The sequence below is a fragment of the Taurulus bubalis genome (assembly GCF_910589615.1).
Source record: "Taurulus bubalis genome assembly, chromosome: 6".
Lineage (NCBI taxonomy): Eukaryota > Metazoa > Chordata > Actinopteri > Perciformes > Cottidae > Taurulus > Taurulus bubalis.
Genome location: NC_136594.1, coordinates 14,128,590 through 14,152,766, shown reverse-complemented (window position 1 = coordinate 14,152,766; position 24,177 = coordinate 14,128,590). Strand labels below are relative to the sequence as shown.

The following is a 24,177-nucleotide window of genomic DNA, read 5'->3' as shown; positions in this document are numbered from 1 at the left end:
AAGTGTGTACACCTGGCGGAAAAGGAGATGTAGTTATGGATGGTAATGGCAGTTTTTTCCAATACACCTTAACATTATGGTCTAACTGCTTCTGCTCACTGTACTGTAGACAAAGCATGAATGTCATGCAGCCATTCACCGTTACGTACCTCCACTCTGCCACATAGTATAAAGAATAAAGAGTCCAGGACAAACTTGTTACATGACATCCTTGAACCATAGCAGCTGACAAAAACAACACAGTGACATTCATTAATAAATCATACCATTTTAGGAGTGAAGCAGCAATGAAACGCTTTGATGTATCAGTTACTGGTTAAATATGTCATCTTGTCACCTCCAATATATTCTGTAAAGGTTTACTCGATGGAAACGCAATGATTCACATTTTACTGACCAAAAATGTCAGACATTTTCTTTAAACTTGTAACATGTACACTCACCGGCAACCTGAACATGAAAACGTTGATTTCATTTGATTGTAGGACGTGGTCGTCGCATGATTGTTACTGTATTATTTCCAGTAATATTTTCAGTACATATAACCTCAACAAGACACATATATTTCATGTTAAGAAAGGTATCTTTTACAATTACATTTTTAATTTGACAGAAACCCTGTCAAATTAATCCAGTAATTTTACACACGAAGAACACTTGTATAATGAGATCTGTGGCTCTAGGAGAGCTTCGTAACGTTTTTTTTTAATAATCCTTAATTAATCCCACAGTGGGGAAATTGTCTACATTTAACCATTCTTAGTAATTAAGGACCAGGGATCAAACCGTCTACCTTGTGGTTTCAGGACGACCACTCAACCCCATGTGCCACATGAGGACTTCACATAGTACAAAAGTACAAAGTACACAGAGATAAAACGTCATTAATAAATACATGGCGGAATGCCTGTACTTTCGTGGAAATGTTTACGTTGTTAACAGGTTACACTTACACATGTCATGCGTGATGGCCAAGATTCTTGGCGACCAAAACAGCAGAAAATCCTATCTCACGGAGATCGGCTTTTTGTTGGGGCTGTGGGGCATGGACAGTTTCTTCCTCCAAAGTGGGGCGTGACAAAAAAAGTTTGAGAACCACTGGCTTAAACTAAGGGCATGGAGAGAAAGATGAGAATATTTTAGGGTGGAGGTCTGTTGAGTTGCATCATGATTTCATGTGATTGTGTTTGCAGTCTTCAACAAACTGGTTGTGGTTGTCTATTATTGCTCAGTCCCTCATAGAGATTTCACGAGAACTGATACTTTAATACCAATCCGATGCCAAAATTAGAAAGGTGTAGCCTACCGTCTTCGTAGAAAATAGCCCTGATGCTACATTGTGAACAAGAACTCTGTTTTGAAATCGGCAGAAGGAGAGCTAGTTAACGTCAGCGGTTAGTGGGCGGTAGGCAGCACAGTCCTGATTGGTTAATTAACAGAGCTCACAACCAACGTCCATATGTTGCATTGAGTTATATTATGAGTTGTATAATATTGATAAGTTCAAGCTCTATTCAGTTGGGTGAAGGTAAATTATCACATCATCATGCGTTCAAATGTAATCTTGTAAAATGTAGTTTTTGGAAAGAAACTTAAGGCGGTTTATCAGGGGATAATAAATACATTAACAAAAAACAGTATGCAAATGGTAATAAAGGAGTGAATGTTGAAGTACGTGGTATTTATTGTTTTCTTCTAGTTTGTAAAAGAGGTTATGAACGATTTAGGTATTGAGAATTGTGGAATTGTACAAAATTTCTGGTGTTGGAACATCACTAGTCCTTCCCAATAACTTCCATAACGACATACAGTTATGTTCAATGTCAAGTTACTTTGACAAGAAGATTCGTCTCGGTTGCAACAGAATGATGATGTAATTGGAGTAAGTGTAAACGGGTATTGGAGTAAGGTGAATTTTCAGCTTAGCATTCATTCATACACTTCGAGGCATTTTCTGCGATGTTAAATCCGAACAGAAGCACTGTGTGTGTTTTCTGTGTTTTGTATTTCTGTTCACTCTAAAACTGACAAGATGTGTCTCAGGCGACGGTGTATCTCCAGAGTTGTCAGCAGTGTCTTGTTCTGTTGTGGCTTCCTGACATGTGTGATTGATAGATGACCGGGCCGACACCGCCTGGCACTTGAGTTATAACGACAGGTGAGCTGCTGCAATACCAGACAAATGGCCTTGTTTATCTCGGATGGAAGCCCTGGCACAAAAGCACACCGACTCAGACCCTCACACTTGTGTATCCTTTCTGCTGCAAACGGGCTGAACAGGTGTCTTTCCATCCACACACTCTAAACTTCTTACATGCCCTCGCTGTAAACCAGAAAATCAATGGGGGCTTTTTTTTCTGTGAGGCTTCTAAAGATAAATCAATTGAGGCTGATCTATTGTAATAAGGACGCGTCATCCTTGGACGAAGCAGAGGAGATGCTGCGAACATCGGTTATTAGATTTTTCTGCAAGAAGAGAGTCTCAGCATTCAGGGCCAGGTCTTTTGTTTTCATTGAGTGGCTGTTATGTGAAGTCCACCCCTGCTTAGTAACTCCATCGTCGCTGCCAGCGGGCCACTGCGCTCCTGCTTGTGAGGCGCTTTAGTCAGCAGCGATGCTCGGCTTCGTCAGGAGTGGGATTAACGTTCTCAGAAGCCTTTCCCACTGGCTGAAGGGTTTAGTCATTAATGAAATTCCCACCAGTTTCATTGTGTAATGTTTAACTGTTTGTAAAACTTGGCCAGATGTCAATTGTATCCATGATCAGTGTTAAATTCATTTTGCGACTAAATCACACCCCAACCGCATCGTTAGAAAATAGTCCGATATCATCGTATTTCAAAATGTTTCCCACTATAACTAAGTACATTTATGCTACTCAAGTATTGTACTCAAATACATTTTGGGGTACTTCTACTAATCTGTTGTAATTGGTTCCCACCTTCGTCATGATTTTGGTTAATTCCAGGCCTTTTACTCAAGTACCACCTTCAAGATAACTTAAACTTAAAACTCAACTATAGTTCCACTACTAGTTGTATTATGTTAATTTCATCCCCCCCAAAATGGTGGTGTGTAATGAACATCCAGGTCTCAAGGCACTGTTAGAAAGAGTTTTTGTTGATGCAGTATACTGGAAAATCTTCCATCCACTGCTTTATATTTCCAGGTTGCATCTTTCAAAATAGTCAGACACATGTTCCATTAGGATTGCTCATGAATCTTCAAAGCCCTGTTTCTGCTTTTTGCTCCATGAGAAGTAATGGGCTTCTATTTTAAACTCACATGCTCATTCACATTAATGTTGTCTTGAGATCTCGGAAAAATAATAACCGGAAAGATGATTTGTTTTAACTGCGTTTGTTTGTGGAGGTGTGTATTTGTGCAAATTGATTAGAGTTGGCTGATGCTGATGAATACTAATAATCCTACAGAGAGCATTTGATAGACATCTGCCCAGAGCACTTCAGAGCACCTTAACTGAGTGAACTGAGCCAAGCACCACTCAATGAATAAAGATCTGTTCGTCTATTTCTCTGGTTTTCTAGTCATGAGAGGTTTGCTGAACTAGTCCAGCTCTTAAATCACTAGTCTGCACTGTGAGCAGTGGTCCCTACCTTAACCAGATTTATAGTAGTTGCAAACACATTAATTTACATTGTTTTTGCTACATTTATAACAATTATGTGCCCATAATAGTGCCTTATGTATCAGTATTATAAGCTTTGCATGGAATGAAATGGATCACTGTTGAATCTATGACAAAGCATGAAGAATTCAATTCAGTTTTAGTTGCATAGGCCAATATCACAAATTGGTACATTGGACATTCTCTGTAAAAAACTATTACGTTTTTACTTAAGTAAAAAAAAAAGTACATTAGCGCTACGTTGACTAATCTACTACTTCAACTTTACATGTCTGTTAAGAAACCCCCCACTGAAGCTCGGTGTCTGTCTAGGTATTTTTGCTGTCTTTGTGTCTGCATAGCTAGCATTTAGATATGTTTCTAGTCCAGATCTACACATTTTTGAAAATATGCATATTGTATTATATTGTTGTATTCTTAAGTTAAAGCAGTCCTCAATAATTTGTGTATATAAATATATATATATATATATATATATATATATATATATATATATATATATATATATATAATTGAATATTTAAGTGAAGGTCCATTGAATGTATTTGGAATCTGATCAGAATTTTCTTAGGGCAGTGGTGCATTGGGAAGCACTTTGTCTCACTCTTTTGCAATCTGCAGTTGCTTTTCTTCTATTATGGCAACCTATGTAACTTAACTGTCCGTCATATTTATCCAAATACACACACCCACACACTCCATTGTGCTCGCTCCCTCTTATACTGCACATACAGTACACACACACGTATGGCCACACACACTCATGATAGCCCCTGAGCAAATAATGGATGCAGCTCACAGCAGGTTCAAGCCCTGGAATAATCACATGCTGATCTGCAGCATCAGCCTCTCATCTCACCCCACCATCAGTAGCTCCAGTGTCATTATCCCCCTCACACGTGTGCTCACTCACTCACCTTTTACTCTCTGTATGTATGTGTGCGCTCACGGGTATGTTTTTTTTTTTTTTACAATGTGCCGCTCACTCATTACAGGAAAACCAGCAACTCCTACTCACAAAGACCTCCCCGACTCGCTCGCATAATTACTCACTGCAAAGAGCCAACAGCCTCTGGGCTCGTTCACTGCAGACCTTCATGATGCCCAGTCTCCCAGGCCATTCATAAGCATTAATGTGCATGTTGGTGACATTGGCGCAGGCTTGTATCGCCTGCGAGTTTCCCGCAGATACTACATCCAATTCCATGCATCACACCCACCGCAGCTCATTTGCATCAGAGTAATATGGTGTTTTACTACAGGCAAGGCAAGAGTGTGATTTGCTGGTGAGATGAGCGGTGAATCAGTGATGTTGATATTTGATTTAAAACTCAAATGTCACACAAATGTGTTTATTTTTTGTGCTATGTTCATAAATATACGAATGACACCATGACATAATGCTACATAGTTATAGAGCATATTACTGTGCACAATGATAAATCTTGGCTGCTGAGAATGCAGTGGTGTAGATTGTTGGGTGCTCAGATTGTACTATTCGTTATGTCAATTCTCTTCACTGACGGGGTTTAACAAAGGGGACCTCCATCTCCTCATCTCCCCCTCCTCCTCAAGTCATCCTTTGGTGTCGAGTGCACTTTAATGTCATGAAGCTTCAAACGTCCTTTCTTTCTCTTTCTGATGTTCTAATCCTGTCTGCCTTTATCTCATTCTGAACATCTATTTATTCTTTCTTCATTTTCCTCTCTTCCTCCACTTTAGTTCACACCTTGCTCTTTTTTGGACGCCTGCCCCTACCTCCCTCCCTTGCTCATCACTCCCCTGTTCCGGCCGTCTTCCTCCCCTCCATCACCTTCTCACTCTGGTACACAGCTGTCAGACATGGCAGTGAATCGTACCACACTGAACCAATCAGAATTCAGTATGAGGGGGCAACTTTTCAAAGCAATGTGGCTTTTCATAAACAGCTGCTTTGGAGCAGAAACCTTGGAGAGATTGACAGACAGGCAGGTAAGGAGCAACAGGACTCAACTTCTCACTGTTCACTGCCTTTTTTTTCTGCTCAGAATTCCTGATTAGTCGGGATGCTGTAGGTGTTGTTAAAGGGGCAGTACAGTCAAATTAGACTGGTTGCATCTTAATTTACAGTAGCAGTATTTAAAGAAATCAACCTGATAATGTTTAGTTCATTGAGCAGTATGAACTTCTGACATATTACATAAAAATGTGTCGTTGTCCAAACCATCACAATAGCAGACTGTTCCTTTTCACTTCCACTGGTTGAAGAGAAGGCATTATCAGATAATGCTAGCATAATTTCTGGTGGGTAACAAAGCCAGTGGGCTTCAGCAGGCAAGCTGTTGATGTCAACGCTGCCAAAAACTGCTGCTGCTTTTAGTTTGGTGTGTCAGTGTGAAATATTGTACAATCTCTTAAGGACAGTGTAATGTATACATTACTACTACTACAACTACTAGTGCTGCTGCTACTGCTTCTGTTATTATTAAAGCTACCCCCACTATTGCTATCATAAGTAATACTAAATCTACTGCAGTATGACAGTCTGCCTCGCTCTGTCCTGGTTCTCCCTGGCTGCGCTCCCTCCAGCGAGCCCATCAATACGGCCTTTGCCTCCAGCAGTGTGGTGTCGTAGCTGCTTTAACTACTTTGTAACATGTTGGATATCCAAAATACATACCTTTATATACAGATCACATAGATTTGATGTGAAATCTGTGTACCTTATACAGGGATTTTCTTGTACTTTATTACTTGAGTAAATGTACTTGCATCTACTGCTACCATTAGTACTACTGCTATTAGTACTACTGCTACTCCTATAAATGTCTGTCATAAATATTAGGCAAAAGTGTCAGCTCCTAGAAATTGTGTGGTGGATGTCATGTTGAATTAATGAAGATACAATTTCTTAAAAACTCACGCTCTGATCTTGACTTGCGGCCTGTCAACACACTGCAGATGTTGCCCATATATTTAGGCGTTTCTGTCTTTTTTCTCTATAGAAGTAGATCAGCAGTTTGCGTTGGTAGTGAGCATCTCCTGGGGACCGGCGCAATGGTAGGTGTCTCTGTCCCTGTCAGCCTACCATGTCCTCATCAGTCAGGTCACTGCTAACGTCACACAGTGTAAGTCGGAGAGCTGATGCTGCATCTGATATACTCATAAATTCCATTTCATTAAGGTTGACGTCTCAGTGGTCCCCTCACTTTAATTTGCATGCTTAGTTAATCCAAAGATGTAACGAATCAAGAGTTTTTCATGTTCTTACTCTTTATTCATTGAACCCAATATTATGTTTCATGTGGTTTTGGGGAAAGTAAGACGTCTGCTGTTATATATATATCTATATATCTATATATAGATATATAGATATATAGATATAGATATATATATATATATATATATATCTATATCTATATATCTATATATAGATATAGATATATATATATATATCTATATCTATATATAGATATATATACTGGTGAAAAGAAGAAAAAAAAAGTGCATGTGAATATGAGACCAAACCAGCTGCCTGCATTTTCATGAGATTCTGTTTCATCAGACTACTCTCAGATGAAGCCATGAAAGAATATAGATCGCAGAAGGAACTCGCTGTGAGTTGGGTTAACTCAACTTATTTGGTTAGTTGAAGGTTGAATAAAAAAAGGGTGAGCTTTGATGAAATTTGGAAAAGTCTTTGATTTGTGTGAAATGAAAAGACCTTAAGGCCAAACCCCGGTGTGCACATTTGTTTTAAAGATTTATACCAATCCACCAACTCAGACACACAATTGCAGAGATGCAGATCTGCACACAAACACATTTGCAATACACATGTTATTTCAACCTCAGGTAAAAGGCTTTGACCCTCAGTGTGTATCCAAACGACATGCCATTTAATATTCTGATGTGCATCAGAGCCACGGTTTGGTTTGCACATATCTTCTGTATGTTCCATGTAGTTAAATAGTAATTATTTTTGTATGAAATTCACAAGAGGAGTAAAAATGTGAATGAATAGTGAACTCTCAGGTTAAGTTTAGAGATCCACAGAAATCTGCCTCGTTATTTTAGGCTTTTTGATACTTCTTTAAAGCAACAACATTCAGGAAATACACAAGTATATTCAGTGATTTACCCAGAGTTAGATTAGAAAAGTGATACCACTCATGTCTGTTTGTTAACAACCTGTCCTCACTCCCCTCATCAAATACTGACATTTGGTCAGTGCCCCTCAACTTGTGATGCCAATGTACGAGGGCACCAGCATTCAACTTTAAGCAGTTCAGGCTAGTTTTATTTCTAAGAGATAGTCAATAAAACATGCATTCTAATGTATAATAATGTAAAGTGAACAGCCAGCAAATTACTTGAAGTGTATATGCAGTACCACTATCTGAAAGTTTAGTGTAAATTTAAGATTCTTAAAAGTATTGTATTAAATCTGTCCACTGGTCAACATTATCGCCTTTACTCTCACAGTAAAATATCTGCCTGGAAAATATTAGTAAAGTGCTTGTTAAGCAAATTGCGTATGTTTTTGTTATTTTCCTTCACCTTATAGTTGTACATAAAATGAATGAATCCAGGAAACCTCATCTGCGTCAGTGAAAACCGCTCTGCGCCTCTGGTCTGCTGACGACGTTTGAATAAAATCCTTGGCCTCTCTCTGCACCGCTGGATCCACAAACACACACATACACACAAAGGGACACACACACAAAAGGACCATAAAGGCTAGCCTTCGCATGGCACATCAGGCCCCCTTTCCCCTCTCTCACACACAGTGACACCATCCACCATGATTCATCTCTCTGGCAGTATGAAGTGTAAAGGAGATTATTACCAGTGAAGGGCTCAGCCCCCCTGAAGATCTACTGCTCTCCCGTCTACCCTGCAGTGGAAATGGGAAAATATTGCTAATGTTTACAGCCCTGTGAGCGTGTGTGTGTGGGTTCATGTTGTGTGCACTAGTAATGCCTGAAGCCTGACCAGCATTGCTAAGCAGTTCCCAGACTTGCTTACCGTCTAGAAATGTGCTGACTTTAGGGGTGTGCAAATGTTTCCATATGCATGCGTTTGCAGAAGTACCTGTGTGTGTGTTTATGTGACCATGGGTGTGTCATCATGTGTACATTTAGTTTTGCACATCAATACATCGAGAAGCCAGCTGTTGTTGAGGCCTGTACAGTATGTTGCACACTGTTTCGTTGTGTTACCGCCGTCTGTTTGTTGTGCCACACAGAAGGAGACCAGAATAGGACAGAGGCACATTTAAAATGACCAAACAAGAGTGTCCTAGTGATTTTGTCCTCATCAGTAAGGACTGTGGCTCAGTGGTGAGCAGGGTCGTCCTTTAATCAGAAGATTGGCGGTTCGATCCCAGGCTCCACTGTCGATTTGTCCTTGGGCAAGACACTTAACCTCAAATTGCTCACGTAGTGAATGTTATAGGAATGTCAGTTAGTGATGGGCTAAGGTGGCACCTTGCATGGTAGCCCCTGTAATCAGTGTATGAATGGGTGAATGATGACAAGTAGTGATACAGCAGAGAAAGACTAGAGAAGCCAAGTACAGCTCATGTACCCTTCCCCATTTAAGTGACAGGAAGGCTGACTAATATGCTAATCCAAATTAAAGCCTATTTGCACATATCATGTAAATTATCCTGTAGGTCACTCTCATTATTTCTTAATGACTTGTAGGGAAGGGGCAACTAAATCAAAACTGCACTAAGTTCACCAATTTTTGCAGAAGTACTCAGTACAGAACAGTTGCTGTGATTGTAGTTAATGCATGCAGGTGGTTGCGAGGAGGTATGTGCAGAAGCGCAACTCCTCTCATTTGTCCTCTTTCTGAGGGCTTCATGCCACAAAAGGATGTACATACATTCTAACAAATGACATCAGATGTGTAAGACACTAAAACCAATGCAAGTCACCATCTCAAATTGATATGAAATCCCCATATTAGCACCTCAGGGAGAAGTGTCGTTTTGTAAAAGGACCATTGTTTAAAAGCTTTATAACAAAGCAGTCATATATTAAAAGGAAAAAATAAACATACATCCATCGATTGTCTGTAACTGCTAATCTTCAGAGGGTTGACGGGGGCAGGAACCGAACCCTGGTAGCTGACATTGGGCGAGAGACGGGGCACGGCCTGGACGGGCTGGCACATAGGAGCAGACAGCCATTGACGCTAGTTAATGACTTTATAACCACGCTAGTGGCTTTATGAGGCTGAACTTTGAACGCAAAGATCAGCGAGCTAACATGCTCCTAATGACAATATTTACATGTTGATGTTTAGCAAGTATAATGTCTAGTATTACTAGCTAGTATCACTGTCACCATCTTAGTTTTATTTGTATTTTAATGTATAATTAGACACAGAGTACAGCTGAGGATGATGGGGATGTCATTAGTTTTATAATACTTCAAGGTATAAACTACGTTACGCACTAAAGGAAGTCAGAGAATCACAAATATAATCACAATTCCTCTATGGGAAACTTAAGGTTGATTCTTAACATATAGATACAGGCATGACAGAACAAGTGATTAAAGGCTCAAACAGTCATAGTTAGGATTTATTATGTTAGAATAAGATAGGAGGTCTGAGATATGATAGGACACAGCCAAGAGTATAGGAATTAATTATTTAATAAGAACATGACATTTTCTTGTCTTTGGAACAAGCTGTTCGAACATTTTTTTTTTTATATAATGAGGCCCCAAGACAATATTCCCAGTCTGTATCTCTCAAGTGTTATGTGAATATTGCAATAATTAATTCTATACTAAGAAAAAAAAGCTACGCTTCGGATGCCTTGTTCATCTGAATCTCCCACTGAAGATCAAGCCATGAATGTATTCTGCTATGGAAGTAGTCATGAGGGGGTTTGGCTGGACATTAAGACTTCAAGTTATGCATAATTGAGGGTGTGGCCGCTTTGAGTGACAGGTGGGCTAACGTACGCCTTTCATCATGCTGGCCAATGTGCCAGTGTTGGATGATGGTCTGGATGACCTCCAGGCCCGCATCAGTTTCTAATGAGACAGAAGGAACTGGAATTTGCTTGCTGAATCTTGGAATAATGTTAATAGACAGCACCGTTCTACACATGTTCTAATTACCAATCTGACAGATCAGAGAACTTCGGTACGACAAATAGAGGAGACTGTGCTTTATGGTAAATAATGCACAAGTTGAAGTGGCTGGCGGGATTGTGTTTCACTGGAGTTGCCTTGTAAGATTTCATGTGACAAATTCATTGTTTGATTTATTGATTGAACAAGGCTGTGTTCTCGTATTTTATTTACAAAACGTAACATTACTAATTGGTAGGTATTGATGTCTGACATAAAGTACCTGACTTGTTAGCTTAGCTTGTTGTTACGTTACAAAAAGACTGTAGAAGGAGTCTGCTGTTCTTTTTTTTCTGTTTTTTACGAGCCAAATTACTTGAGCTGAGCTGCTTTCTGTTACATGTCCATGTTGTCTGACAGTTAGACTGTGGCAGGCCGATGAAAGCAGAGCTGACCTTGGATGTCCAGCACAGACGCACGGGTCAGCCAGGTTAGCAGAGATGATGGTGCACCTGACTGCTGAAGGTCCAAGGTCAACCCTTTCTTCTCTTTCTCTGCTTCCAGAACTGCTTAATGAAAGTTAGCTCTAATCCACCAAGTGTCTGAAACTATCTTGGGAAGGTTTAACAGCATCCTTTAATATGACATTTTTCAATTCAAAGTTATTTTATTCAGCACAATTTAATACAAATGCAGTTCTCAGTACGTTTGAGGGTAATAAAACATTACAACATAAAAAGCGTAAAAAGAAAATACAACAAAGAATATCAACATATAAAATAAATAATGCTTACTTGTAACTTATGAGAACAATAAACTGAAGAAAAAGGGTTGTTTTACTGTAAATGTGCTTCAACATGAGATAAGATAAAATACATTCTCTACAATCTAGCCTATTGTAGTCTAACTCTTAAACTCAAACGGCATAAACAGGAGGAAAAAGGATGCTATAAAATAATTTAAGATGTTTAAATGTCTTGGTGAAAATGTGAGACATCAGGCAGTTTCTAAATATTGGTTCAAGCTCCTCTAAACTCAACGTTAAATGCTCTCATTAATTTTGTAGAAAGCTCTGGGAATATTAAGAAGATTGGTAACTTGAGACCTGAAAGATCTGCTGAGTTCATAAACTAAGAGCGTGTCTGATATGAGGTGTGGGGAGAGGCCATTCAGAGCTTTGGACATTGAATGAAATACTGGAACAAGTGTATAAGGACAACTTGAAATGAGCTGCAATCCATGAGTGATTTTAGTGGGAAGGTCAATAAAGAGGGAAATGCAGTAATCCAGTCTGTTCATATCAGGCATTGTGCGATTTTAGTGTCAGATTAGGCGCAATAAATATTTCCTCGCTGTAATGCTATGACAGTGAGAACATACATTTTTAATGACTGTGTTTCCTGTCTTTGCAACCACAACCAGAGATGTAATAGTAGTTGAATAGAAAGTCAATGGCATTCTTACCATGAGGGAACAGTGAAGGAAAACGTCGTCAGCGTTAGCATGGTGACTGATGTGATACATAGTTTAGTGCATACAAATTAGTGTTACGTTGTCTTATTGTACAAGAGAATAAACCATAGCACAGCTGCAGATTGCTGCAGAAGATGATACATTTAGGGGGATTAGTTGGCAGCAATGTAATAATCAGTGTATAATCCCCTGAAACTAAGAACCGTAGTGTTTTCGTTAGCTAGAAAAAGTTATTTATATCTACATAGGGAAAGGATCATCTTCCTGTCAGTCCACCATCTTGCACCACCATGCTTCTACAGCAGACCAGAACGGATACTGGCTCTGGTGAAAGCCATTTGCGTTTTACATTATCTGAAAGATGCGTTAAGAAACTAGGTATTAAACGGGCCCTGGTGATAAATTACCAAAGTATTTTAATTAGTACTTTTTAATGTAATTTATCATCACACTGCAGTGCGCATTTGCTCTAGTCTCTGGCGGGCTGAGCTCCTCCAACTACACACACACACATGAAGCGCAAGCAGACAGGCCGTTGTGTTTAAGTGAACCAGGTGAAGCTGGCTGAGACAAAGCAACCAGAAGGACAGAGGACAGGAGGAAGGACTTGATACTGACACATGTCTGTGTTCTTCATTCTTTATAAACTTCATTCAGAAGTGTTGTTTATTTTTATTAACATTTTACATTTGTTTCCAGAGAGATATTTGTGTAGAAAAGCAGAGTATTGATAAGAGTAGCATTTCATTTTCTATCGGCTGAATCCCTTGGGATTGAAAAACCCCTGTAAGAAACACACATTCACATATGTGTTTGTACATAATCCTTGAATATATTTATAGTTTCATCCCTGCAGTACCACCGTCATGTATCATCATGTCTTATATCTAATTAGAAAAGAGGCATAATAGCCTATTAGAGAAACACTCCCCAACTCTAATTGCCTGAGTCATAAGCATCAAAGCCCCACGGTACACTTTATTGGTTCCAAAACTCATCATTTGTCTTTTATTAACAATGAGCTTTTAACAGAAACACACACAATGTCAAAATGTGTCATAGGAAACACAAGTGTAAAAGCCACGCGACAGTGGGGATACTATACTATTTTACTATAAATACTGATTTTAAGAAACCAGATCAGACAGTAGGGAAACAGAAATTGGAGTGGGTCACATCCACTTTTTCAATTTGCCAGTATCAAGCTCACATAATCTTTTCTACACATTTAAAAGCAATTATTAGCAACATATAGTGTCTGAGAAAATGTAATACATTGGTTATGACATATTGAGTTGAAAAGCAAAACATGAAATGTATTTCCTCTATGAAATGTACAGGTTTCTTAAAAAAACATAAATACCTTGGTTAAAATAAACTGGAATTATCCTTTAATCCCGGCATTGAACTACCAGATCAACCTACTGAGTTGCATTGTGATACAAGGCAACCCAAAACAGCAATAATTTACAAAGCTTTATACTTAAAACTCAGCTCTGCACATAAAATCCCACCAGCAGAACTAATAATACCTGTCCTCAATCGCCAGCCATGAAATAGTGTGTCCATATCTAATAACTAAAATTAGATATAGGCACAGGAGGACACAGCGGGGGCCTCATCTGCCTTCCTCTAAAACTGACCCTGAGTCAGCCTTATGTAATGTCCACTCTCTTGCCATTACAACTCTATTATGCTGTCCCTTTATTGCCCATTCAGCACCTTGAACTGCACTGTGGCCGCCTGTAACTTGATAATAGCTCACCATCTCATTCTCCATATGGCTCTTTTTAAGAAATATTTATCCATCTTCCTCACAAAATTCCTGATTCTAGTTTCTCCTCGCTGCTTTGTGTCCCTCTCTTCGAGTTTACTTGCTGTTGCTGATTGCCTTGGTATTGCACTGAATATATCCTGGGTGCTTTGTGTTATGTTGCTGCAGGGCCCAAACTAACAGGACTGTGGAGGCAGGCTGCGGCCTCCACAGTTTGAGGGAAAATAATGACGGAGGCTGCTAATGGGCCTCGCTGTTAGGCTTCAGTTTATACAGCTACAACACAGAAATAGCTGTGGCATGATAGTATGATGTGTTCAGTACTGCGTTGATGAATCCCCTTGGTGTAAACTCTCCTCTGAATGAATCTGAAGGCTTTCTCATTAACAGATCAAATCTGTATTTATCAAGCGCCTCAGAGTAGGAAATAACTCCCAACTGGCCAAAGATCCTCAGAGTGTAACGGGTGTGTTAAGGACCATGGAGCACTACAACGAAGTTGAACAAAGCTTTATTCCAGGCAGAAGACACAGCAGGCAAAACAGTCTCGGATCAGCCCATGTGGAGAAATCCACTCGGTGGAACGTCAAGCCGTCAGGGGAGAAGGCCGACAGGAAGCAGAGGCTATTCTTGTGGTGGGGGACAGAAGGCTATGGCGATTTACCGGGGCTGAGGCAAGGCGTGGAAGTCCAAACATGCAGGGTTAGCAATGGAAAAACCAATCGGAGGCTGAACGCAGGAAAGTCTTTATTGTAACAGTGATGATTCTGTCAGAGGCAACAAAACTATACATCAAAGTATTGTCATAAATCGAACTTTGATCACACTTATGCACTCCTTAAAGAGAATACGCACAGCAAGGGTCCTCAATGACCCCATGGCTGTTAATGAAGGATATCTCACTTAATTACAACAGGTAAACCATTTTTATGGGGTCGTATATGTCCTTTTTTTATTCAGGCTATTTCATATAATAGCAGGGCTATAATATTTGAGAGAAGACTATCTGGTCATATTTTGTTCATGCATTTGCCAAAGACTGAGTAGCATTACAGAAGTAACCCATTTCATGTAGAGCACCTAAGTTAACAAAGAGTGTACTTGAAAAGGGAAAGGCACAGTGGAGAAGGATATTTCATGTTCTTCAGGGATTTGCAGCATGCGCCTGTGTAATATGTGCAAGACGCAGCACCATAATAAGAGCTGTAAATGTTGTGGTTGGATGGGGCTGATTTTACTCAGCTGAGTCAAATCTTCTTATTTTAATTCACTTAATAGGCTAACATACCATGTTAACCATGTGAGTGTCCTTGTTTCAGTGTACAAAATATCATCTTCTAATCATTTTTACCTTCACAGTTTTGAACATATAATCTTGGTAGGCTACTTTTTATTTACCTACACACGAAAAGCCAAAACAAGCTATTTTTCTAGACTTCAATTTTGACCACTTACATATATTTCAAACAACAATTGTCAGAGAATGACAACATGTCATCAGAACGTTACCTTTTCCCCTCTGATTGTTGAAAAAACTGTAAAGTGTAGGTGGGAAGCTTTATATATTACTCTCAAGTCCTTCTCTGAGATAGGAGTGTTTTAGTCAGTATGATTCCTAGAAATTATAAATACACACTAGAAATATTCACAGCTCCAAAAATGTGCGGCCAAACCCTCCAAAAGACCAGGAAATGTACTCACTGGAAACAAACCTGACACGTCTATTATTTAAAAGACTTAATCGGTCCTGTCTGATCACGGCTGGGTCTTCTTTGATCTTCTCAGGTATTATACAGAATTTTAAGTAGGCCTGGGACCCGCTTTAATAGAACAAGACCCAACCTTGACACAATGGATCCTAAACCTGTACGGGTCCCAGGTTGTGTCTCGGGTCCTTGGGTTCAGGTGAACCTGTAAAGACCTGTAATACAGACCGAGGCTGGATTTTGTATTCTTTGAATCCTAAATAAATGCCATTTGCAGGTGACCATCATTTACCCTGACTTAAAAGCTTTAAAAATGTACATTGTGGTTGTTTGTATTGTATATATTTATATATACATATACTGTATATATATTTATTTATTTTTGGACAGTATTATATTTATTTTCATTGCATTAAATTGTTTGTTCTTTGTCTCCTCTTCTTGTTTCAGTTTCAAAAAGATACAACGGAAGATTTTAAGAACTCTGAAGACCAGCAAGTACAGAAGACCACTACAATTGTGTGTGTGTGTGTGTGTGTGTGTGTGTGTGTGTGTGTGTGTGTGTGTGTGTGTGTGTGTGTGTGTGTTGTTTTAGTTTCTGGATATGGGTCAGACCGGCTCTTTTTATACACTGTTCTCATTACAATTTTGGGTCACTCAAGTTTTTACACTGGGAACCTCGTGAATAAATCATAAATGTCCCTGGTATGCTTCAGAGTGCTGGTCATCTGTGAATATGTATTGGTTGTGTGAATTGGGCTTCCTCTTAAATTTTACAGTGAGCTGTATGGGAAAGGCAAACAATATAACACACACACACACAGTCCCAGGCCATATTGTGTCTAATGTGTCGTCACTGAGTGACTCTCTTTAAGTGAGTCAGACTTGGCAGAGTGCACCGCTGTACCAGGCCGGTCCCGGCGAGGCGAGCGGAAAAAGAAGGTTAGGGGAAAGGAGGCTGACTCTGCAGGGATGGTGGCCAGGAATAGAAGTGGTCAGATGGGGCCGTACTGATCAGCAGGAGGGGTCAGAGATCAGCTGGTGGAGACCGCAGACTAGCCCCACGTCAGAGGGATGTACAGAGCGTAGGACACTCTGCAAATAATTTAAATACACTATGGACAGGTTAATGCTGCTGAAAGCACAAAAGATGTTTGGTAACTGATGTGAAATAGACTAAGAACACTCTAATCAGGCATGTTTGCTCTAATTGACAATTGTTCTTAATGTGCAACCACCATCCATCATCAGATACCTTATGAACCAGGGGTTTTACCATCTGCAATCCCTCTATCTTCTCCTCCATCTCTCCTTTCATTCTCTGACTTTCAGAGCCCCTGAGCAGTTGAAACTTTGGTGGACATCTTTGCTTTTTCGTTTTTTAGAGCCTGAAGGCTCTGACAGAGGGCAACGATCCTGTAACCCTCCTCTGACAGCTCTGTCTATCAGCAGCCTTTGTGTCCTCCATGCTCTCCCTTGCAGGCTTTTTTTGGTTCACTGTCAACTCTGACCTGCTTTTATCTTCTTGTTACAATATTCTCAGCTTTATAATTGTTCTGTCCTTTCGACCAGGTTTCATTTGGTGTTGCAAAAAGTTGATTGTCCAATATTGTGTTTTACAAGGCTGTGGCCTGTAACTTGCTGTAAAAAGGAATGAGAGTCATTTAATACTTTATACAACAAGAATTTGCAGGTTTGACATTTAGTTTCTGGCTTTTGTAGTTGAATTCCCCAACATAGATTTATCTAAGTAGATATAACATTCATTATTGAATGTCATTGATTCATGAACAGCAATGTCCTTAATTAAAGTAGTAGTCTCACATGGACCTAAAGAAAGGTCTGCCTCCACACATTATCATTCTGGTAAAGGGGGAAAAAACGCTCTGGCTTGTCTGTATTTCTTTAAACCAATCAAAATCGGCGTGCAGAGCACATGATGCAGCGACGTTGCACTTCCAAAATTGCTAGCAGAGATAGCGGAATGGGAGGAGAATGCCGGCCGATACCAACAGTCTACATTTGGTGAGTAAGACTAGCCAAGTAGTAATCTTCAACAATGCAGAATCATTCTATCACTTAGGTAAACAGAATGTTTAGGTATTTCTGCTTCTCTACATTATGTTAAATATTGGACATTAAGACAAAATAAGAGGCAGAAAAATAATAATGTGTGTTTTTTTCAAAGGGGAAACGATATATTGTCGTTGCAAAAAAAAGAGAGGAGCAAGAAAGAGAACATTAGGGAGAAACTGTAGAAAGCACTGGACCATTATTGTCTTTATCATGGGAAGCAGTGACATCTCCCCTCGGTATCATCACTGAATATCATGAGAAAAAAGCATGGAACAAGAATCAAAGAAATGCTTAAAAAATCAAAGAGTTGAACTCTTGAAGCTTTGACCAGGTCAAATGAGAAGATGCTCTACAGTGTGGCTGCCCTTAAGACATTTCTCTGAGCAGATATGTAGCCAAGCCAAAACAAAGGACGCCCAGCCAAACGGGTGAAGGCCATGGCAGTCTGTAAAGAGAAGAGCAAAGTGTCCTCTTTTGATTGGAGTCGGTGAGTCCAGAGGACAGAGTGAATGTACAGAGGAGTGTATTGCCGGATGAGGAATGTCTTTATCTCTTTGATGAGACGCAACAACAATGTGGAGACACAAAAAGAATGACAGAAGGTATGTTGTACTTAATCTTGCAATTCTCTTTCTTAGTGAATTAGCTTGTTGCTTGAAGTATTTCTGCATCAGTCTGGAATTTCTTACATTATACACAATGGTCTGATAACCCCAAGAAAAGAGGAAAAAACTGAATGTATGATTATATATATTATACAGCTAACTCTCGATAGCTGTTCATGAACATTTTTATATGTCTGTCAATTAAAGAGCGTTCAAGAAGACTCCAAACCTTTCTTAAGATATATCCGGAAGTATTTGTATAGTGTACATAACACCAAATTTAACTTTACATTTCTCTGGGAAAGTCTACCAGATCAAGTCTTAAAATCAAGTCACAAGTCTTACCAAGCCAATTGCACATGAACCTTCAGGTCTTTTAAACCTCTGAGTGATGGCTATTACTTAGTATTTGAACATTTAGCATTCAAAGCAGTGTTTATGGTACTTTTTTTCATAACTAAAACAAATTCCTTTCGAGTACAGTAGACCTAATAATTTAATATTTAAGATGTGTGGCAAGTCACACTGGCCTTGTTCTGGGATTTTACTAGATCAAAACATAACACTGGATGTTTCTTCTTGTTATCAAGGCATATTTGGTATCAGAGATATCAAGTCCCAATCAAGTTTCAAGTCCTAATTTTTAAGACTCAAATCTGACTCATATCTCTGTTTAGCACAATGCTAACTCCCAGACCTTTAAGCCTGTACAGCAGATGGGATTCACCTGTTTGAAGCTTAGTATGATGAGTTTTATACAAAACACAAACAAACCACATCTTCGATACGTAAGTGAGTATACAAGCAGACACATTGTCACCGATACTAGACTGCACAGAATCACAGTGACAACGTACAGGTTTACAATTTCCCTTTGTTGTGGTCCAAAACGATCTCCGATTCTGTCAGATGAATATTTCCAAGAGAAAGAAGAGACAAAGTGCTTTCAGTCCCTTTCATCACAGGGTTTTATTCCAGCTGATATTTCACTACTTGGTTTAACCATCAAACAGTGTTTCATGTGGTCCCAAACTCTTCGTGAGCTGAAAGTCTCTGAAGACATGAAATATTAACTGTATGTCTGTCTGTGTCTCCCTCTTGGAAAAGCTACAGTATACCTGGGCCCTGTGGTGGTTTTCATCTGGATGGAGATTAAAGGGGCCGAGGCACAAATCACGTCATAGAGCTTCAGAGAAGATGAACAGAAAGAATGCGATTCCTCTGTTACGTGCCTTCCTGACTGAAGGTAACTCTCTCTGATGCATTAGGGACACCATGTGATCATGTACAGGTGAGTGTGTGTCTTTGTGTGTATTGGTGTGTGTGCTGGCAGCGGTTGAGTATCCTCCAAGGTAACGTACAAGAGCCGTTGTAGGGAATTCTGTTTTGGTGAAGATTTTCATCTACATCTGCCTTACTCTGTCCTCTGTCTCCTGGTGTTGTCTTCCTCCACCTCAGTAGAACGGTCGTGCTGCTCTTAATAGTGTAATTTCAGGCAACACGTGTCATATGTTTTATGTCTTTATGAGAGATTTTCATGGACAACAACAGAGTGCATCTGTCACTTCCAAAAGTGCCCCATATGAGCGTTTCCTGATTTGGGTATTGATAGGAAGATATCATTTATCCAGCCCAGTATAATGATTTGATTTTTTAAAATGTTTTTGGACCTTTTAAAATGTTACAATATCTTCCCTCCCTTTAGTGACCTAACCTTCACAATACTCTAGATATGATATTTCAACAAAAAGTTTTGCACAATAGTCCCATATCAGGGATCTTGTGTGGTGACATGGTTGCATTTATCAGTTCCTTCCAAGAACATTACAAAATGATTGTTACAAAATGATTTATATGACAGTTTGCCGATTTGCCACGACATTGGTAAAGCATCAAAGAATTTTATGGGGCAATGGAAACAAACTGTAAAAGTGACACTGAAATATTATCAATGGATCTATCTATTACCATCTTTTACGTTGAAATGGGAAACTTTTCAGCAGACAGTTGCTTCTTTGCACAAACAGCAGATACGTCGATACTTTGTCCATTATCAGTAATTAATCAATACCTTGCAGCCAATAATCACATTCACAATGGAGTTGCATTAATATTATTAATTACACCTGTTTTTTTCCTGCTCAGACATATCTAAATGGACATTTTAAAAAGCCCTATTAAGGAATATTACATTTTCTAAGTCTGATATTTCAGCATATTTTCACTTGTTTTTACTTGATTTCTTATTGCATGTATTGCTTTTTTTATTAAGTTTCTGCCAAGGCTACTCATTACTTTCATAAGAGCTCACTGAGCTGCAAAGAAATGTGCCCTGCAAAAACAGTACATGACAAAATGTGTGTTGAATTGTGAATGCCTTCAAAAAGGTGACTCTTTTGCCTGTTCTTCAATGTCCAGGTCAGTTTTTGGTCCATTTAAGTGGAACAGGAAGGAGAAGGGATTCTCAGAAGTCCCTTAGGGGAGACGTGTGCATGAGAGAAGAACAGAAGAAGGATTTTAATGAATCTCTGAGTTACCTTTGTGTGATTAGAGGGAGGCAAGGGATTTCTGCAGTGTGCATAGGGCTCAAGTTGTCTTTCTTTGGGACATCAGTGCAGTAATTGGTAAGGGGTCTGGGAGAAACCAACAGGGAGTGGGCTGGCCTTCATCCCACATATGGCTGTCTCTGGTTCATGAGGTCATATTCTGTTGCAGAGCATCAAAACACTTGGTTTTTCCCCTGAAGGATTGCAACATGACTGGATGTTTTTGCTCTTCTTAGGATTTCAGTCCCTTTTGATTTTAATCTGAAATCTTTGCATGCACCACAGTTAAATGTATTTAATTAATATAGATGACAGATTGATAGAAGGGTTCCTATGATCTGCAGGACCCCTCCGTACAATGAGCAGATAGACCTACCGTACTTGACTTAACAAATGCTTCTCCAGCATTTCTATGACTGTCATGACTCAAAGGTCTTTAGGGTCGTTCTCTTTCGAGGGATCAGGAGGCACGTGTATATCTCAATCATAAATATTTAAAACAATAGAAAATGTCCTAGCAGGCATACCAAAGTAACATACCACATCAATATCATTTGATTAAAGGATAAAGCCTCGGTTATGCATTCCACAAGGTTGTTAGCAGTTACGGGAACTGACGTGGAATCGTGATGAGGAATCTTTTATATTCTATTTGGGTTTTGTGTGGAAAAGCCCCTCATAATTCTTCATTTTATTCATGCAGGTAGTGGAAGGTAGTGGAATCGCCTTAGGCTATTGCTGGCTTAGTTTAGCTCCCATCACACTTCCTTTTCCGATGTTGAGTAGTGAGCCATATTTGCTTCAGTAATAAAGACTTAAACATAACAGATCATTCACCACCACCAACTGCCCTTGCTGGTCTTTTTGTGCTGAGCCCCAAGGTTCATGAGGATGAAAATCTTCAAAAGCAGGCCACAAATATATTACTAACTTTTTTTAAGGCCAAAGAATTTTAATAGGGATTTTTAGCAAAGGTTTCCCAAACAGGAGTTAATAGTCCTTTTTGTGGACAATTTTCAGACACAAATGAATACACATTGATCAAACTACTTTGCCCGTGTTTATCTTAATGTTGTAACATGGCCCCTCGCGCAACAGTGTGACTCACTGATGTGTTTTTAATAGTTTTTGGACAACAATGGAGCTCAATGGCACCGAGGACTCAAGGCTTTGGCTACAGAGGAAATACTTCAGGATCAGTTAATTGTTAGTCATGACAGTTGAATATAAAGTGTTTGCTGAGAAATGCTCAAGCATCTTGAAAACAATATCCTCTAATTACAGTGATCAGCAACCTTTTTTGCGCCACGGACCGGTTTCGTGTCAGACAATATTTTCCGGCCTTCAAGTGTGGGTGATAAATATGACGTAATAAAATGATACGACCGGAATAAAGACAATAATAAAGTGCTTAAAAATACAACTCATCATTATGCCGAATTAGTGTGAGCCCTGAGCTTGTTTCTCTGCAAGGAGCCGGGTCGGGTGATGGGAGACACTCGACGTGTGTTCTTTATATCCGGTCTACTCCGTAACTACTGCTCAACTTAAACTCCGCTTCACAAAGACAAGATGTTGGAAATGGAGGCAGGTTTTTTTGGCGATCTCAGGATATTCCTGCCTTGATCAGACCAGAACACCAGCAGAGTTGAAACAGACTTTTAAGTTTAGTTTTTGACAGATTGGTTGTCTTATGGTGCCTCAAATCAACTTGTCATACATCCAGCAATGTTATTTACAGAATAGCACGTACAGGTGGACACACAATAGAAGAAACGCATCAGTATAACATCACTAGTTCCTTCCACTTCTACTTTTCTGCTTTTCTCTTTATTTTCCCTCCTCTTGTTTTTCTATCCCTCTCCCAGCATGAAGTTCATCTAACGGAGGAGAACTTGGGTCCTTTCCTCCTGGTTGCATTTGAAGTCTCCTTTCGCTCTCTCTCTCTCTGGCTTGTCACCGTGAGCTTCGCCACATGCCTTCTGCTCGGCTTTCACTCACTTCAGCTGCTGAATCATCGCTTTGATTCTCTTCTTTCTATCTGTTTCCCTCCATCATCCGCCAGCTCTCAGTCCCCAGCCGCTGATCCAAGAAAAAGTTGCTGCCTCTCTGTGCTTGCTTATGTAATTCAAACTTATTTATATGTTGTATTATGTAATGTTTTTGCTGCAGTAGCAACAATCAAAACAGTGCCCCTGCCAGTGAAACTTTAAACAGAGGTGAATCCTGTGGACCAAACAGTCCTCACTACTAATGAGTAATCAGTTTGGTTGGACCATGGGGGCATTCATTATACCAGCACTGTTGGGCTAGCTAGCTCTCTTGGCTCTGCTATCTTGATTAAGCTTGCTAGTATGCAACCAGCATTTAGCGGCAGAGATTTTGCTTTCATTTCCCTAATTGTTGGCCTTGTGTTCCCATTTAAATACAACATATGTCTGATTTAGAGTTACATCATGTAGCTGCGGTGTTGCTTTACACTTTAATGCAGCACCTTCTGTTCAGTTTAGATGCCACACTGGATTATAAAGTACACTTCTGAGAATTTAACAAGCCTTGGAAAAGATCCTGATGATGTCATCAGGGTATCTCAGCAATAAATTTATAACAGGAAAACCGCCTTACAAATTCAGGGCACAGAGTTTTAAAGACTGGCTGTTTAAATGGCATGGAGGGTCTGACCAAGATTGTTTTCACATTTAGTCCTTTTATTAAACTTTCAGTAAACAACCTGCCTATATGGGGTAAATGTCCAAGTGGAAATGTCTTTGGACATAGATTGGACTAATTGAACAAATATAGTGATACATGATATAGTAAACACATGTTTAAGCTCATTCTGGGGGATCTCGAGGCGTTCCAAGGCCAGCCGGGAGATATAATCTCTCCCATGTGTCCTGGGTCTTCCCCGGGGTCTCCTACCAGTTGGACGTGCCTGGAAAACCTCTAATGGGAGGCGTCCAGGAGGCATCCTGACTAGATGCCCGAACCACCTCAGCTGACTCCTTTCGACACGAAGGAGCAGCGGCTCGACTCCAAGCTCTGTCCTGATGTCCGAGCTCCTTACCCTATTCTCTAAGGCTGAGCCCGACCACTCTACGGAGGAAGCTCATTTCGGCCGCTTGTATCCGAGATCTCGTTCTTTCGGTCACGACCCAGAGTTCATGACCATAGGTGAGGGTTGAAACGTAGACCGACCAGTAAATGGAGAGCTTTGCCTTCCGGCTCAGCTCCCTCTTCACCAAGACGGCCCGGTGCAGCGCCTGTTTTACTGC

General features: G+C 39.9%; 1 protein-coding gene across 1 annotated transcript in view; it reads left to right on the top strand.

Moving 5' to 3' along the window:
* LOC306737971 (endonuclease V-like) overlaps window positions 1–16,289 on the top strand; it is a gene marked incomplete at its 5' end in the record, with an annotated part of 52,107 nt that extends 35,818 nt beyond the window's left edge. Inside the window, one exon of the mRNA XM_079219795.1 lies at window positions 16,126–16,289. The remainder of the gene's footprint in view (window positions 1–16,125) is intronic.
* Window positions 16,290–24,177: the final 7,888 nt, after the last annotated feature.